The 6,784-nt window shown below is 44.2% G+C and overlaps 1 pseudogene; it reads left to right on the forward strand.

The window, feature by feature from the left end:
• Window positions 1-216: 216 nt before the first annotated feature.
• On the forward strand, window positions 217-6,532 carry LOC104680960 (annotated as a pseudogene).
• Window positions 6,533-6,784: the final 252 nt, after the last annotated feature.

Here is a 6,784-nt window from a genome sequence, read left to right on the forward strand (position 1 = left end):
TCAGATGTTAACAGTCTCAACCCCTAAATGTCACCTTGTATTACAGCATGTGCTGTACGTAAGCATATGTAAGCACATATAGGCGCGTATATGAAATAGTGATACTTCATTCTCACTAGTATTTTTCATCATTCTCACTGGAAAAATCTTTGATCATTTTTAATCAAAATAGGAGTTTCAATGATATCTAGAAGTTTAAAAGGGCTTGTTCAAATTATGACCGTACACACTGATGAGTATGTGTCTGTCTCTTGTGTAAATTTTTTTTATTACACCAAATTATGTTCGCACAAAACCTTTATAATAAGGGGAATTAAAGAGCCTTCCTGGAATATGGAGGTTGCAGTCAGCCGAGATGGTGCCATCACACTGTAGCCTGGGCAACAGAGCGAGACCTGCCTCAAAAAAAAAAAAATCCCTTATTTTACCCATAAACTACAGTTTATATAGGCAAAACTACAGTTTATATAGGCAAAAACAGTACTAAGCAATTTTAGGCTCTGCAGGCTCTTGAATTAATACAACTTTTGCTAATTCTCTTATGAAGTTAATCTTCCTGCTTATATGTGACTTAAATATATGTCAGAATATTTTTGTACAAAAGATTCATACATCTTTCCTGTTTGAAATTCCATGTCTGAGGGGTGTATGTTGCTTATCAATTTGGAGAGAAAATAGATAATGTAATACAATGTTAAAATAGATTAAAAACAGATAGAAAAACTGCTCAATTTATGCTTCACATGAAAATTGAAAATTAAATCAAGTCTACACATACAAAGGCATTATATATACGTGTGTGTGTATATATATGTGTCTACATATACAAAGGCATTATATGTGTGTGCGTACATATATGTCTATACACACACACATACTGTTTATTTTTGGAGACAGAACCTTGCTCTTCTGCCCAGGCTGGAATGCAGTGGCATGATCATGGCTCACTGCAACCTCAGCCACCCCCAGGGTTCAAGTAATCCTGCCACCTCAGCCTCCTGGGCAGCTGGGACTACAGGCAGGCACCGTGCCCGGCTAATTTTTGCATTTTTTGTGGACACAGGGTTTTCCCATGTTGCCCATGGTGGTCTCTATCTCCTGGGCTCAAGTCAACAGCCTGCCTCTGCCTCCCAATGTGCTGTGATTACAGAAATAAACTACTATGTCCAACTCGATTATTTTTTAAATGGTTTATTTTCTTAATAAAGTGGGGTGCACAAGTCATTAAAAGCAAGGATTAAATTTAAGGAGAAAAAACAATTTTACTTTTCTACATAAAATTAAAACCAAAGCACATTAAAAGCGACAACCCGGCTGGGCATGGTGGCTCACACCCGTAATCCCAGCACTTTGGGAGGCTGAGGTGGGCAGATCACGAGGTCAGGAGATCGAGACCATCCGGGCTAACACTGTGAAACCCCGTCTCTACTAAAAATACTCGGGAGGTTGAGGCAGGAGAATGGCGTGAACCCAGGAGGCAGAGCTTGCAGTGAGCCAAGATCATGCCACTGCACTCCAGCCTGGGTGACAGAGCGAGACTTCGTCTCAAAAAACAAAAAGCAACAACCCAAGATGGAAATGACAAAAACTACTTAAAATGTGTAACATAAAAAGTAGTCATTTAGGCTGGGCCCAGTGGTTCATGCCTGTAATCTCAGCACTTTGGGAGGCCGAGACAGGTGGATCACTTGAGGACAGGAGTTCAAGACCAGTCAGGCCAACACCGTGAAACACCATCTCTACTAAAAATCCAAAAATTAGCCAGATGTGGTGTCGTGCACTTGTAATCCCAGCTGTTCGGGAGGCTGAGGCACGAGAATCACTTGAATGCAGGAGGCAAAGATTGCAGTAAGCAGACATCATGCCCTCCAGCCTGGCCAACAGAGCTAGACTCTTGTCTTTAAAAAAAAAAAAAAGGAAAGGCGTCATCTATAAATTTCACTACACAGATTACACTGAGATAAATCACAAAATATTAGGCAAAACTTTAAAACAATTTTTAACTATCCAGTATATCAAAGATGCCACACATTATATTTGTTTGCAAGAATGTCACTGTGGGCCGGGCGCGGTGGCTCAAGCCTGTAATCCCAGCACTTTGGGAGGCCGAGACGGGCGGATCATGAGGTCAGGAGATCGAGACCATCCTGGCTAATACGGTGAAACCCCGTCTCTACTAAAAAATACAAAAAACTAGCCGGGCGACGAGGCGGGCGCCTGTAGTCCCAGCTACTCGGGAGGCTGAGACAGGAGAATGGCGTGAACCCGGGAGGCGGAGCTTGCAGTGAGCTGAGAGCCGGCCACTGCACTCCAGCCTGGGCAGCAGAGCAAGACTCCGTCTCAAAAAAAAAAAAAAAAGAATGTCACTGTGATTACAAAACTGACCACTAACTATTCAGTTACAGTTGACTGAGAACTTAAAAATATTTTTTTTTTTTTTTTAGATGGAGTCTCACTTTGTCACCCAGGCTGGAGTGCAGTGGCGTGATCTTGGCTCACCACAACCTCCATCTCCCGGGTTCAATTCTCTTGCCTCAGCCTCCCAAGTAGCTGGGATTACAGGTACGTGACACTAAAACCCCAGCTTATTTTTATATTTTTAGTAGAGATGGGGTTTCACCGTGTTGGCCAGAGCCACCGCACCCAGCCTGTAATATTTTTAAGCCAGGTGTGGTGGCTCATGCCTGTAACCCAGCACTTTGGGAAGCCGAGGTGGGTGGATCACCTGAGGTTGGGAGTTCAAGACCAGCCTGACCAACATGGAAAAACCCTGTCTCTACTAAAAATATAAAAACTTAGCCGGGCGTGGTGGCAAGTACCTGTAATTCCAGCTACTCCGGAGGCTGAAGCAAGAAAATGGCTTGAACCCGGGAAGTGGAGGTTGTGGTGAGCCAAGATCACGCCACTGCACTCCAGCCTGGGTGACAAGAACAAGATTCCGTCTCAAAATAAATAAAGATTAAAAAATAAACATGATGATCATAGATGCAGTCAAATTTTCTGAGTTCTTGCCACCCAGGTAGCCTCCCAAAACTTTGACCCAGTCGCTGTCAGTGTTGCCACCACCCATAATGGGGCTGAGCCCAGCAGAAGCACTGCCTGGGACCCTGTAGGCAAAAGGCTACAGCAGGAGCTGGTGACCCTCACATTGCCTGGTGACAAAAGAATTTCTGCCTGCCCTGAAAGCCTTATCAAATGGAGACCATCCATGGAGCAGCTGGCACAGTATATGAAGACCTGAGGCATAAACTCTTGCTAGAGTTCCTCAGTGACTACCCACCCTTACGATGCACCCATGGTGAAGTTCCTCACACCCTGCTACCACCCTAACATGGACACCCAGGGTAACATATCCCTGGAAATCCTGAAGGAGAAGTGGTCTGCCCTGTATGATATCAGGACCATCCTGCTCTCTATCCAGTGCCTGCAAGAACCCAACATTAACAGCCCTTTGAACACACATGCTACCAAGCTCTGGGAAAACCCCACAGCTTTAAGAAGTACCTGCAAGAGCCAGGCGCGGTGGCTCACGACTAATCCCAGCAGTTTGGGAGGCTGAGGTGGGTGGATCACCTGAGATAGAGAGTCCAAGGCCTGACAAACATGGAGAAACCTCATCTCTATTTTAAAAAATTAAAAATTGGCCAAGTGTGGTGGCATGTGCCTGTAATTCCAGCTGCTCGGGAGGCTGAGGCAGGAGAATCGCTTCAACCCACGAGGTGGAGGTTGCGGTGAGCTGAGATCTCACTACTGCACTCCAGCCTGGACAACAAGAGTGAAACTCCATCTCAAAAAAAATAAAAATAAGGAAGTACCTGCAACAAAGCTACTCAAAGTAGGTCACCAGCCAGGAGCTCTGACCCAGGCTGCCCAGCCTATCCTTGTGTTTTTTAAATTTTTCCTTAGATGGTCTGCCCTTTCCGTGATTTCTGTATAGAACTCTGTATCTTGAGCTTTGGTAATATTTTTATTTTGTCTTTTAATTTAAGCCTTGGTGGAGGCCTTGTGATTAATATTAAATAAATACATTTTGGGTCTGGTGCGGTGGGGTGGCTCAAGCCTGTAATCCCAGCACTTTGGGAGGCCGAGGCGGATCACGAGGTCAAGAGATCGAGACCATCCTGGCTAACACAATGAAACCCCGTCTCTACTAAAAATACAAAAAAAATTAGCCAGGCGTGGTGGCAGGCGCCTGTAGTCTCAGCTGCTCCGGAGGCTGAGGCAGGAGAATGGCATGAACCCGGGAGGCGGAGCTTGCAGTGAGCCAAGATCACACCACTGCACTCCAGGCTGGGCACAGAGCAAGACTCCGTCTCCAACAAAATAAATATATATATATATTGGTCATTAAAAAACAAACAAAAAAAAGATACAAGAGAGCACCCAGTGATTATACGAGGAAACACTTTATTACATCAGTCATCTAAAATTCCAGAAAATGGAAAGTACTTTACTATACAGCAAAGTAAATCATTGATTGTCTGGAGAACAGAAAGACTTTAAAAAAAGGTTCCAGGTAAATATAAAAGTGTTAAATTCGTTATTGTGACTACTGTGTCAGTGGTTTCATGGGATTATATGAAACTCCAAATTTATCACATACTACAGCTTAAATATGCATACTTTACTGAATGTCATTTATAACTTATATCACTGCTTTAAAATATACTTCAGACTGGGAGCAGTGGGTCACACCTGTAATCCCACCACTTTTGGAGGCTGAGGCAGGCAGATCACCTGAGGTTAGGAGTCCGAGATCGGCCTGGCGAACACGGCAAAACTCCGTTTCTACTAAAAATACAAAAATTGGCTGGGCATAGTGGCACATGCTTCCAGTCCCAGCTACACGGGAGGCTGAACCAGGAGAATTGCTTGAACCTAGGAGGTAGAGGTTGCAGTGAGCCTAGGTCATGCCACTGTACTCCAGCCTGGGTGACAGTGAGACTCTGTCTCAAAAAAGAAAAAAAAAAAAAATTGCTGGGTGCAGTGGCTTATGCCTGTAATCCCAGCATTTTGGGAGGCCCAGGTGGGCAGATCACGAGGTCAGGAGATCGAGACCATCTTGGTTAACACGGTGAAACCCCATCTCTAGTAAAGATACAAAAAATTAGCCAGATGTGGTGGTGGGTGCCTGTAGTCCCAGCTACTTGGAAGGCTGAGGCAGGAGAATGGTGTGAACCCAGGAGGCAGGGCTTGCAGTGAGACGAGATTGTGCCACTGCACTCCATTTAGCCTGGGCAACTCAGCAAGACTCCATCTCAAAAAAAATAAAAATTAAAAATGATAATAAAAAAACGCAGTTCAAAAGAAAAATATTTATCATTATTTTTGGAGAATAGGTTTGGCAACTCTATACTGACTACACCAATTCTTCTCATGCCCTAAGTGAGAAAACTGCCTCCATGGTAGCAAATATTGATGTGGCAGTAAGGCCATTTCCATCTGATTAACTGGCTGGCTGGTCACAAAGGCCACATCACTGAACTGAGATCTCCCTTCTCCCTATCATCTTCCTCCTGCTAATGTAGGAATGACCTTGAGGTGCACAGCCCAGAATGAGTACAGGAATTCACAAAACCTCTAGAGTATTTCCCCTGACAATGGCCTCAACAATACAATATTCATCATTATGGAAGTCCTGAAATTCCTGTATCTGCATATTCATCACATACATAGTGACTGGATCATCGTGGATGCCCTTTTAAAAGACATGCATTATGCCAGGCACAGTGGCTCACACCTGTAATCCCAGCACTTTGGTAGGCTGAGGCCAGCGGACCACGAGGTCAGGAGTTCGAGACCAGCCTGGCCAACATGGTGAAACCGCATGTCTACTAAAAATACAAAAATTAGATGGGTGTGGTGGCACATGCCTGTAGTCCCAGCTACTCAGGAGGAGAATCGTTTGAACCTGGGAGGCGGAGGTTGCCGTGAGCCAAAATTGCACCACTGCACTCCAGCCTGGGCAACAGCGCGAGACTCCGTCTCAAAAAAAAAAAAAAAAGACGTGTTGCAATTACATTATTCTCTCTCCTCCACTGCCTATAAATGCAGTAATTCTATAAAATTATAATTTCACCCAATAGCATTACAATCTGTGATGTTATCCTACAGAATTCTGGATATCAAGGCATGTGTCTGCATTGCAAGAGCTGGGGAACAAACTTCCCTCAGCAGTACCAAGTACAATACAATATACCTTGTAAAAGTGAGAATTTTGTCTTGTTCAAAAAACACCAGAAATTGTCACAAAAAATGCCCTGTACCCAGCTGACCTATGAGTCCACAAATTTTAGTATCCATGCTACAGATAAAGACCCCAAAGCACTGAAGGCCTTCTTCGGAGGCCTCTGGCAGCTATGCAGAGTAGTCCACAAGTGGAGAAACCGATGTTCTGCATTCATACTGTCCCATGAGCCACAAAGAGTTTAGCTATGCCAACAAAAGCTGTGACCCCTTCATGGTAACAGGACCTACTTGTTTCTGAACCACGCATACAGTGACAACAACCCTCAAGATTGAAGAAGGCTGAAAACAGTAAGGCCTTCATAATAGCACAAACCAGAGAAATAGGAGGCAAGCTGTCCTTAGGATCATGACTTGGAGGGTAGAAAATTTGTCAAGATTTATGTGATACCCACAAGATCTCTGAAAGACATACTTCATCTTTTCAAGTCAACGTAAGAGGCCTCTGGGACAAAAATGGGTAAGGTCCATGGCACGACTTATCAGACAGAAAAAAATGACAAAGGAAGAAGTGCTGAAGCTACTCAACAAATCCTTC

This window comes from Rhinopithecus roxellana, chromosome 12 (genome assembly GCF_007565055.1).
Source record: "Rhinopithecus roxellana isolate Shanxi Qingling chromosome 12, ASM756505v1, whole genome shotgun sequence".
NCBI lineage: Eukaryota > Metazoa > Chordata > Mammalia > Primates > Cercopithecidae > Rhinopithecus > Rhinopithecus roxellana.